General features: G+C 41.9%; 1 protein-coding gene across 4 annotated transcripts in view; it reads right to left on the bottom strand.

Moving 5' to 3' along the window:
- The window catches only part of slc29a4a (solute carrier family 29 member 4a), a 38,252-nt gene that overhangs the window by 16,612 nt on the left and 9,586 nt on the right, over nucleotides 1-12,054 (bottom strand). For 2 of the 4 annotated variants that reach the window (XM_032537712.1, XM_032537715.1), the window contains exon 1: nucleotides 1,698-1,942. The exons of 1 other annotated variant lie outside the window; for it this stretch is intronic. The gene's annotated coding sequence lies outside the window, so the exon portion shown is untranslated. Of the gene's footprint in view, nucleotides 1-1,697; nucleotides 1,943-7,199; nucleotides 7,209-12,054 lie in introns of those variants that run through there. One more of the 4 variants, XM_032537713.1, reaches the window with a different exon arrangement.

Genomic DNA, 12,054 nt, shown 5'->3' with positions numbered 1-12,054 from the left:
TGTGTGTGTGTGTGTGTGTGTGTGTGTGTGTGTGTGTGTGTGTGTGTGCGTGTGTGACCAAAACAGAGTGACAATTGATGCATGAAAGCCAAGGTGAGGAAAAATGCTGCTCTGTATTCAACAAATAAATACTGCAATATGCATCATGCAAGAGAGAAGAGACTGAATTAAATGAATCAATCAATCCAAATTTGGATAGTCAATTGAGCACAAATACCAATCAGTATGATCATGAGTATTTTCTATTTTCATCTCTGTTTTTATAACTTTGTGTATAAAATATTTTGGGTTTTTTGACTGCAATTCAGACAAAACCAGCAACTTGACGACACCATTTTGGACTTGGGGTGCAAATGACAGTGACAGGCACTTTTCACTATTTTCTGACATTTTATGGATTAAACAATTGATTGATCAATCGACTCATACAAGTATATTTTTTTTAAACAATCAATTATGAAACCAATTGTTATAGTTGCAGCTCTACAGTTTGTACATAACTTGTCTGTTTGACTAAGACTGTAGTTTGCAGAATAACACACCAGATCTTGCAATACAGCTGAAAATATCTGACATCCAATCAACATTCAGCTTTATCATGCAACATCTTCCCCCACTATTAGACATGGCTGAACGTGTCATTAAAGTGTAATAGAAAGAACCCCCCCAGCAGCTGAAACACGGCTCAATAACCAGCTTTCACTCAGGTCAACAGGGAGCTGCTTCTGCTACAGGCTGAATCAATATCAATGGGTATTGACATTGTTGAATTTGCATGCACACAGAAACAAGCACAAAAGCGCATATGGTGCACACCTGTGATTACACAACAAACACATCCACACAATGCAGCTCTGTCACCTGCCTGCTCACCTCTGATGCCCTAAGCTCTGGCCTACAGCACGAAGCAGCTCAGTCATGGAATTGCTTTGTTTTTAAGGTGAGGTCCCATTTTAAAACCCCAGCTGCAGGATCAGATGATGTAAGAAGGTTATCATCTCTGTAATTTGGGCTCATCCTTGCCTCCAGTATAGATGCAGGGAAACATGGAGAACAGTAATTAAATAGAGGCTGCTTCTCCAGGAGCGAAACACTAGGAGCGTATTGATGAAAGCTTGTGTGGTTGTTTCCAATCAACTGATGAAGCCAATTCACTTTCTTCTCACATACAGAGCCATGCGCAGTTTCTGTTTCCAGATTTTAAGGCGGTGCTCTCAACCTTCCTTCATCAGCTTAAAATAAAAGAATCCAGCCTGCAACCATAATTAAATCGCAGTCTAATACGCTGCAGTTTCTATTGTTTACTTAAAGAAGGATAAAATGAGTGAGAAAATCACTTATGGGTTCACCTAAAGCAGACAATCTACAGCCTGGGAAATAAATATCCTATTTGTGTTAAATGCGTTAACTCCAAATCAATTAAGCTCGCATGTTTTGCGCGTTAGGGCGCGTGAGAATTTTTTAATCCCAGGCCTAATTGATCAAAGGCAAAAACACGACGGCTGAGCGTTGGGGGACACAGAGATATTCCGCTTCTTCTATTCCAAATCATCGTTAAAACGATCCCAATCAAGTTCAACAAAGTTTAGATGTCGCTTTAATATCCATCCTGGTGTTTTTATCTGCCATCACCGCGCTTTCTGCCTCCAATGAAAAACCCAAACACACGGACAACAGGTTATTAATGGCCCCTTTACCTCTACTGACTCCACTCTCGTTCCCCTGTGCCGTGGCTGCTTCTCCCGGCGTTTCCAGCAAGGGAAACGGACTCTTTCCCCGCGAGGATCCTCGAGGTGGTCTCTGCCGGACCGGACCTTGTCCCTCCTCAGCCTGTCTCCATCAGACAGAAGGGAAGAACCCGGTGCCGTCCTGCATGCGCTGCGCTCCTGTACCGCACCATTCAGCAGCAGAGAAAAGGAAGTGTATGGACGGATGAGGAGAGCGAAGGGGGGAGGAGGAGGAAGAGGAGGAGGAGGAGGAGGAGGAGGAGGACGTTGCCTCTGGCTGTTCATCTTTTGTAATCAGTCTTTTTCAAACGTTCTATTAGATTGTTAGAGAGGTGGATGAAACCATCAACATGCTGATTAGTAGCTTACATTCCCCCTTCAGAAAACACTTCTGCATACCGTTTTGGATTAATTTAATAAGTGTGTTTTTGTGCACAATAACTATTAAACTGGAAGGGGGGGGGGGATTTGAGAGGAGGAAAAGGAAAAATACATTCAATACATTCAATATTTTATTAGGTTATTTTATAACGTATGATTGCATCTACAGTATAATTCACCCTGTACACGCAGACAGAATCCTTTCCTTACAGTATATTTAAAGGCATATATGTACGTAACAATAATTCAAGTACAATTATTAGAATTATGACAGAAGAGATTAAAAAATGACAGAAAAATAGGACACGATCGCTTCAAATTCAGTGCATGAAGATTAGAAAGTTATGGTTTTTAAATCAAGATTTTCTGTTTTTATTTGGCTTCATTTGCAAGGCATGTGGAGTATGTGTGTTGCCAAAGCATATAGATAAGAAAGGAAAAAAGAACATTTACACAGACACACACATACACAACTCTAGCACTGGAGCCTCGGTGTGATTGACAGTTTTATCAGTTTGGTTCAATATGCTAATGCATTATTATTGGCAGGGACTCTGTCATATTGCACGCCCCCACTGTTGCCACAGAGGAGCAGAGCCAGATGGGAATTAGCTAAATGGTATAGCTGTCTTTTTGCAGCACAACAGACCCTGGATGTGACACTGCAGTCATTGCAGGATGTGAGATTGTGGGTTTGAACTCCATTTTTTAGAGTCTTTGCATGCAGTCTAATAAAAGACAGTTACTGGAGATGTTTTGAATCTGCTAAAGCCAATATTCAGTTCACCTAACTTTTGGCTCAACGTCACAGATCGCATCAAAGATCAACTGAATCAAATGATGTAGCGCGTCATGTTGGGTTTATCCCATCAGAACACTGAATCTGTTCTGTGGTGGTGCCATTCACAAATAACGTCATGCTGAACTTTTGAAGATTATGTTCAGAGAGAGCATTCCCTTTGATGTTCTAGATTTCTATTTCTGATTTCATCAACATCCTGCATACTGGCACATATTGTACTAGGCTAAATTACTGCAATCCGGGGACGTCTATTATCTATTTGAGTCGAAAGGAACCGGTTGAGGTGGTTTGGGCATCTGGTAAGGATGCCCTCTGGGCGCCTCCCTAGGGAGGTGGTCCGGGCACGTCCAGCTGGGAGGAGGCCTCGGGGAAGACCCAGGACTAGGTGGAGAGACTACATCTTCAACCTGGCTTATGAACGCCTCGGGATCCCCCAGTCGGAGCTGGTTAATGTGGCTCGGGAAAGGAAAGTTTGGGGTCCACTGCTGGAGCTACTCTCCCCACAACCCAAACCTGGATAAGCGGAAGATGATAGATGGATGGATGGATGGATGGATGGATGGATGTCTATTGTGATGGGAGTGGATACACATATTAAACATAAATGCATTGAGGCCCAAAGGCATTTAACATATAAACATGTAATAAATGCATGTAGAATATATGCAACATGGGTATGCTTCACAAAAGAAAAGTACCGTATTTGTAAGAAAGTAGTAAGAAACGTGTCTGCTTTCCACAGACGTATACCTTTTTATTAAGCCTTCAGAGAGACAGTAGACGCTGTACCGACCGCTCCGGAGACCTCGATATGATTGCTGTTTCTCACAGCTCCGTCCTGACTGCTTGTTTCATTGCTGTTCTCACACTTTGTACACAGAAATATCTGCCTATGCTGTGGGCTGAATTTTCTCGAGGTTTGACAGCAGATTTGGAACAAAAAGAATTGCAGAAGTAGCATTGGGAGTGTTTGTGTCTTGATTTAGTTTACAGGCATTTCACCATTCTAATAAATCAGTTTAGCTTTCTGAGAACAAGTCACCTTTCAAAAGAAGAGATGGGCAAGCTGTGTGTAAAATCTGTAAGGTAGTTGTTTCTCTAAAGCTTGAGCAAAATTGTTTTCAGTTATAATAGGCAAAGGAGCCAGGGTCAAAGTTCACAGAGCATATGTGCAATTGTATATTGACAATAGGGATGTAAATCTTGGATTTCTTTATGGATTTATTTCCCCCTCAGAATGAATTGTAATAACTTTAGTGCTCCACTGACTGTTCATCTAGTGCCATTATCAGGTAAAAGTTTAAAAAGAAAATATTTTGTTTATGACCAAATGCCTACTTAACTGATGATAATCCCATCTTTAGCTGAACTTTGTGCTTAGCACTATTTAGCCAATGTTAGCATGCTATAATGCTACGCTACGATGATGAACACAGTAAACATTATACCTGCTAAACATCAGCAAGTTGGCGTTGTCATTGGGCACATGTTAGCATGCTAACTTTAACATTTAGCTCAAAGCTCAGCTGTGCTAATATGAAGATTATATTAAGTCTTGTTTACATATTAGGTTTCAAATGTGAACTAGTATACTTTTTATAAGTTAAAGAAGGCATCATTTCGCAAGGTGTGCTCCCTTGTGGTCGAGTTAGAAAGAGCAATAAGTTAAAACATATTTCAACGTTCACTCACTGACTCAAAGTCATATATGGATGATTTAAAGCTGCCACATTCAGGGTTTTTCACCCAAAAGCATTTTGTGTAAACTTTGCATTTACAAAACATTTACCAATACTCACTCAGTTCACCTTTGGTAAATACTAATGATAAGTACATTTTAACACAGAAATTATATTTTATTTGCTAATTCTCCAAGTTCTACATTGATATCCAATGAACAGTTTACACTGACAGTGACAAAAAGATACAAAACTGCAGCAATGAGAGCCAAAGAAATGGTTAATATGGCATCTGCATTTTAAACAGCGCTGTCCAGACAATGAAACAACTCTAATCTTGTGATTTATCGAGCAAACTGTTCTTTATGACACATGCAAACATATCATGTGGCACAGCAGGCGTTTGACACTGGTCCAGAAACAAGTTCTCGAGATGAATTTAATCTGCGTAAAATCCTCTGGACCACGAGGGCGTTGTTTTCTGGTTGTATGCCTACGCCTGCTCATCTCTTTAGCTGACTGTTTGTCCACCTGTCTGCTTCTCACTTTACCTTTCAGTCTGTGCTATAATTAAGTTGCCAAATTTCAGTCTGTCAGTCCTGCCTGTCTGCCTCTCCATTTGGCTGCGAGGCAGCCTTTCTCTTTCTGTCTGTCTGTGTCTGCTTTTTCCATCTCGCCCTACTCAGCTTGTGGGAAGGCTTGCAGCTCTGGATTTATGCTGTGTTGTCTTAGCCCACAGCAATCTGTACAAGAATGAATGTGTGTGTGTGTGTGTGTGTGTGTGTGTGTGTGTGTGTGTGTGGGTGTTTTGGTTTGTGTGTGTGTGTTGTGTGTGTGTGTGTGTGTGTGTGTGTGTCATAAATGTTTTTTTTCCAAAGCTTGTTATGAATGTGTAAAAAGGTAGACATGTTACGCTCCATCAATTACACTACACCCCCTCAAACAATAACAACACATGCCGAAAACCGTACTGACTGAAGTGTGTGTGTGTGTGTGTGTGTGTGTGTGTGTGTGTATCCATCTGCTCAGCCATCCCTCCTTCCAGCCTTGTAAAGATGCTGAGCCTCAACAGCGTCTATATTTAGCTGCTGGTTTAATCAATGACGGCAGAGCCACAGCGCCGTGACTCTGCATGCTGATAGTACTACCGCCTGTCGCAACCTCCGCTCACCTCTGGAGAAAGAGGTAAAGAAAGGTGGAAAAAGACGGGGAATTAGGCAAATTAAAGAAATTATGACAGGAAAATGAGAGCTGAGCCACAGGAAAAGGACAAAATTATCCCAACTAAGAGGCAGATGGGGCCGAAATCCTCTCACACGGTCAGAGAAAGGCAGGAAAGAGTGAGGAAGAAAAGGAGGATGTGATGATGTTTGAGGCAGGCAGGTGAAAAAGAGTAGGGATGAAAGGAAAGAGACAGGTGTAGATGCAGAGGCAGAGGGATCGAGGGAGGGGGACAGATGAAGAGAGAAAAAAGGGAAAAAGGAAAAAGAAAGATGAGGTGGAGAGTGCAGGCAGAGATAAAGATACAGGGACAAGACTGAGACAGAAAGTAAGAGAGAAAGAAAGAAGAAAAGCTGCTGCAGTGCCTGAAAGAAGAGAAGCAGAGAATTCCTCAGAGATGGAGAGACCGAGGGAAGAGAGGGAGAAAGAGATTCCAGGGAAGGAACAAGAAAAAGAGACTTCACACCAGAGCAAGAAGAGAAACCGACTGCAGTTTTTTTTTATATTGAGCATCGGTGTGTGTGATAGCTGAGTCGATTTTGTGGGGAATTAAAGTAAACATGGGAATAGAGGAGGCGGGAACAGGTACTAAGGGGAAAGAGTCACAGAGAGAGACTCTATTGACACTATTGAGACTGTACTGAGATGTGACAAAGAGAGACAGAGAAGAGACAGAGAGAAAAAGATATATTTCATTTGATATGCAGTGAAGCACTGTGGACTACCGAGAAAGGTCAGGATTGAGCCACAGCGTGCTGGTGTTAGGCCAAACTCTGTGACCCGTCAGAATCTGGGATCTGATTAGGAATTTAGCCATACTAGTATATAAGGAATATTTTAGAATTTTGCTTTTTTGCAGAGATTGAGATAAAAAATATCACTTCACTCCCATGTCCCTCAGTTAGCCTAAATATAATGCCTCAGCTGGTTAGCTTAATTTAGCACAAAGACTGTAAATGGGAGAATAGGCTAATCTGGCTCTCTTATGTATATAATTATAGATTATATAATATATAATTTTATATCTATATATATATATATGTATACATATACATAGTGAGCTTTACGTGTTCAGACACACAAACACACACACACATACACACACAAACCCACACACACTCTCCCAGGATGTACAAAAAAGCGAACACTCTGTAAACAGAGTACACACACTCTTGCATGCAGACGCTCGCTCTCCAAGTAGCCGTGACAACTGGAAAGCGCCTTGAGCACTAGGAAAGCACTTGCCATAAATCCACACTATTGTTATGTTGGGCTGTGATCTTTTCAGGGCTGGAATTACATGATGAGACGGGTAGCACAACATCTTTTTCTCTGTCTGCGTGACACACAAACACACACACAACACCACCACACAAAACACAACAACACCACACACACACACACCAACAACACAACACAACAACACAAACACATATACAGGTGCGTTCAAACAACACATACAGGTCATATAATCTTATACGGGCCGTGTATTGACTATATTCTTCCTTTAAAACTTCATTGCTCAGCCCTATTTATCCCATTAAGCTAAATACAATTTTGATGTTAAACGTTTCTTAATGCAAATAGATTGATACCACTCTGTATGTTACGTAAATATAAGGCTGCAGCCCCCACCTGGTTAGCTTAGCATAAAGACTGGGAAGAGGGAGAAACAATACAACTTCCACATACCAGGACCTCTGAAGGTCACCGGTACAAAACACTCTCCGTTGAGAAATAAAGTGTTAATTATACTAATCTTTATGCTAAGCTAAGCTTACCGGCTGCTGGCGGTAGCTTCTTCTTTGCCGTATAGATGGATGGATGGACAGGGAGACAAGACAAATAGACAGACGAACATAACAGACACATTAGATAATCTATATTAGTATGCAGATCGGTTTTTCTCTTTTGCACTTTCCAAATATCCATGCTATCTGGGAGAGTGTGTGTGTGTGTGTGTGTGTGTGTGTGTGTGTGCGTGTGTGCGTGTGTGCGTGTGTGTGTCAGTGTGTGCTTTTGTTTGTGGGCTTTCTCTCTCAGCCAGTTCAAGCTATTGGAGCTTTGTTAAACACACTGTACACTCATACACACACAGTCTCTTACAAATCCCTGCTCTGAAACTCGAAGCGATGTACCCAACGCTCAGAGACACTCAGAGAGCCAGAGCTGATTTACTCCTCTCTCTCGCTCTGTCTCCCATTATCATTGTTGCCATCGTACAGCCAGTGCAGCCAGTGTTTATTACAGTAAAGGTTGCTATGTAACAACCAGCCTTGCTAGTGTGTGTGTGTGTCATTTAGTGTCGGCTTGTGTGTGTCTGTGCTGTAATTGTATTTTTTCTCTGTCCTCAGCTGCAGTATTTCACAGTAAAGCAATCTGTGTCTACTCTGCTGCAGAGGCCAGGTCAACTTCACCTTCCCCTGTCACGCAGACAACACTGTGTTCATCACAGTTCCTTTAGTCTTGCAGTGGTAAGTTAGGAAACATGTACGTTTCCACTGCTTGACTACAGAAAACACAACAGAATAGTGAGGATTAGGAAATCATCAGGAACTGGCTTACAATGAAACACATGAATCTACGTAAATGAGGAGGTAACTGTGTCAAAGACAAAAAGTAACTGTTGACTTTTGGTTTTACACGTGTCATGAACCCTGGTTTCCTGAGTAAAAGTCCTGTGTGTGACCACAAGAGGTCACCCGCCGATTTAGGTTTTGGGGGGGGGGTCTATTGCCCAAAAAAGTTTTTGACTCATCACATTTCCTGCATTTCTATATATTTCTACATACATTTAGGGACTATGGGGATAAGGTGATATGGTGAGTCAGGAAAAAATTTAGTTAGAACTTCATAATAATAAATTCTCCCAGAAAGACTAGTATACCAAACTATGTTTAAGAAAAAGATGTCTTACTTTCTTCAATGTTTAAAATAGGGGCCGGTCACCAAAACATATACAGTAAATAAAATAATATCAAACAAATTTTAAAGTGGAGGGGACACAAACAAGATTTTGAAAAGTGTGTGTGGGGGGGGGGGGGGTGAGGTGAGGACTGTCTGGATGAAGTGATGAAATTAGCAAGTAGCTGGTGAACATAATGGAGAATCCAGCTTCTAAAGAGACAGGTACTTCCCTCAGGAGTTGGTGGAGACCAAAACAGAGCTAAAAGGAGCGTGCATATTGGAATTACAGAGGTCATGCACACAAGATTGACATCAATCCTCTCATCTGGGTCTCAGAAACAAAGCAAATAGAAATGTCAAGCTATTCCTTTAAAAGTAGAAAGAAGGTAAATGTTAAGCATAACAGATTGTTTTCAAAATGGTAAAATGGTTTACAAATATACAATCGTAAGGTTTTATGCTTTCTAAAAATGCTGTCATGGTTAGTGAGAATTTGCATCCCTTTTATCTTTTAAAGGCTCTACAAATAATTCTGGCATCCACTACAGGATGTAAGCTAAATTTGATGGCCGGTCTGTCATCTTCAGCTGATGTGTAGCTTTGATTAGTCAACGTGCCATTAGCAGCCATTACATTTAAGTGTGTGAGTGAATGAGAATGGGAAAGTTTGATTTAGTGGCTAAAGCCTTCGCTGTGAGGTATGAAACCGTCCCTGTGGAGCTTTTCTGCAGATGTAGTATTCTCTCTTTCTTGCCCTCTTTATTCATCATTGGCTGTCTCACACACACACACACACACACACACACACACACACACACACACACACAACACACCACACAAACACACACACACATGTTTCCTCTGGGACATTCATCAGCCAGCAAGCTCCTTTTAGCTGCTCCCCCGGTGATCTCCATATCTCTAATGAGATCATTGTAGTAATAGGAGAGCTGATAAATTAATTTCCCACTACCTACCATTCCTGACCGCCTGCCTGTCTATCTGTTTGTCTGATTTCTGACCATCTTTTGTTTCTCTTGTGAACTCTTGGCCAGGACAGAGAGGAGGAAAAACTAATACATAAGTCATTAGGAATAGGAGGAGGAGGAGATGACATTCATGACGAGGAGTGAGTCAAGAGGTTATAAAAGAAGAGAGATGCAGGAAAAGACAAAAGAGCAGGAAAAAAATGTGGTAGAGAGAGGAAAGAAAAGAAACTGTGAATTGTGGACCGTTGCAAATGGGGAGAAGAGAAATCTCTGGCAAGGGCAGAGAAGCGGCGGTTTTAAAGAAAACACAAGGAGACGTCTAAAAACAAATGAGATGAAAATGAAATGAAAGAGGATGTGGAGCATGAAGGATGGGTGAACAGGGAGTGACTGGGAGAGTGGTTTAAAGGTCATGTGTGTATAGAGAGAGAGCTGTGTGCAGAGACATGGGCTCAGAGAGTCCTCTTTTTTTCTCCTTTATCCTTCATCTCCCTCCATCATTATCTTCCGGCTGCCAGTTTCCCCTTTTGTACTTACAGTCTTCATCTCTTTCTTGCACTCATCCTCTTTCATCCCTGTTTTTTCTCTCTCTCTGTCCGTCTACTTCACCCTCTCACAAACTCCCTCCCTCCATCTCTCTCCATTAGCATCAAAGAGCTGTCTCTGTGGCAGACCTCCAGGGCAACTGTCTTGAGGTGGAATAAAGTGTAGTGTGTGGTGTTGTTGTGTGTGTGTGTGTGTGTGTGTGTGTGTGAGAGAGAGTTAAAACAATGTACAAGCAGGTGAACCTGGACCACTGGGTCATTTCTACGCATGGATTTTTTTCCTCTAAATGAGATTGCGTTACAGAGTTTGTCAGTAACCTTTACAGCCCAAATGAAATGTGTGTGCTTGTGTCTATCCCTGCACAGTTTCAGAGTGTATCTCTGTATGTTTGCATCTGCGTGCACGTGTGTGTGCTGTTTTCTGAGCGGCCCTGAGTGAGATTGGATTAGAGGTGCTGGACCATGTTGTGTGTACATCAGACAGGAGCAAGATGTTGATTCAACCAAGTGTGTGACTGAGTGTGACACAACCCCACAATCAAAGATATGTTGTTTTCCTCTTACCTGTAGTCCTATTCATCAATTGTTGTTTTGGTGTAAAATGCTGGGATTAGTCGGCCAATAATTACCTTGACTAATAGTATTTACAAACGCTAATCACAAGTCCTCAGAGTCCAAAGTGACATCTTCCCTGTTTTAACCGAGCAGAAGTGCAAAACCCAGATATTCAATGACACAAAAGCCTCAAATTTTTAAAGGTGGCACCAGGAAATGTTTGCCTTTTGGGGTTGATTTGGCGATTGAGAAATGGGTGGATGGTTTCAAGAAATGTGTCTTTACAACATTGTGTGTGTACACGTCTATGTGGTGAGGTAGAGAGAGAAGCAGCAAAAAAGATAAAGATGAGAAAAAGCAGGGTGGATGTTAGACATCGATATGAGCCCTCCATCTAGCCTAATGAAAGTCATTAGAGCGCAGCAGGAAAATCAGTCAAATAAAGGAAAGAGGTTGTTGCTCAGATTTGGATGAAGGCCAAAACCACCACTACGCACCCTAATTAACTGTGTGTTTGTGTGTGTGTGTGTGTGTGTGTGTGTGTGTGTGTGTGTGTGTGTGTGTGTGTGTGTGTGTGTGTGTGTGTGTGTGTGTGTGTGTGTGAGTGGGGCGTATTGATCGGTGGGCGTGTTGAGAACTGCCACAAGAACACTGGCCTCAATAACATCTTCTTCACTATATCTTCAGGTAGTACATTGAAGTCTCGTAGCCAGCGCTGCGGGCTGTTGTGCTGCTCATTGATCGGCTTCTTTCTGTGGAAAAAATGATTCCTCTGATAGAGTGTCAGGAGACGCCAGTGTGGTAAACCCTTCAGGTCACTACTTCAAAATGCATGATATCTGACATGCTTTTTAAAGCAGTGACAGGTTTAACATTGGGTTCCACAAAAATATGGAGGAATCAAAGCATGACATGTCTAGATATATGCACCTATTCAAATCCCACCAGAAAACTCACCTGGCCTACTTACTAACACCCTCCCTCTTTGTCCGATTCCCTTGTTTCTCATTTCCTACACATGTCCGCTCACCTATGCCTCTTTTTTTGTGGTTGTGGGGCTTTTACAACACTGTTTGTAGCTGTATGATTACTGTTGTTAACACATTGTAAGGCGACTTTGGGTGTCCAGATAGGTGCCCTAAAATAATAGGTTAATAATACACAGGTTATGTATTTGGGGAGTTTGGTGTTTTTTGCCCCTAAATGCCTCCTTCCAGGCAGCGTGGCAAAGGTCATGTTAGGGTTAAG

This window comes from Etheostoma spectabile, chromosome 15 (assembly GCF_008692095.1).
Source record: "Etheostoma spectabile isolate EspeVRDwgs_2016 chromosome 15, UIUC_Espe_1.0, whole genome shotgun sequence".
Classification (NCBI taxonomy): Eukaryota; Metazoa; Chordata; class Actinopteri; order Perciformes; family Percidae; genus Etheostoma; species Etheostoma spectabile.
This window is presented reverse-complemented; position numbering and strand designations above follow the sequence as displayed.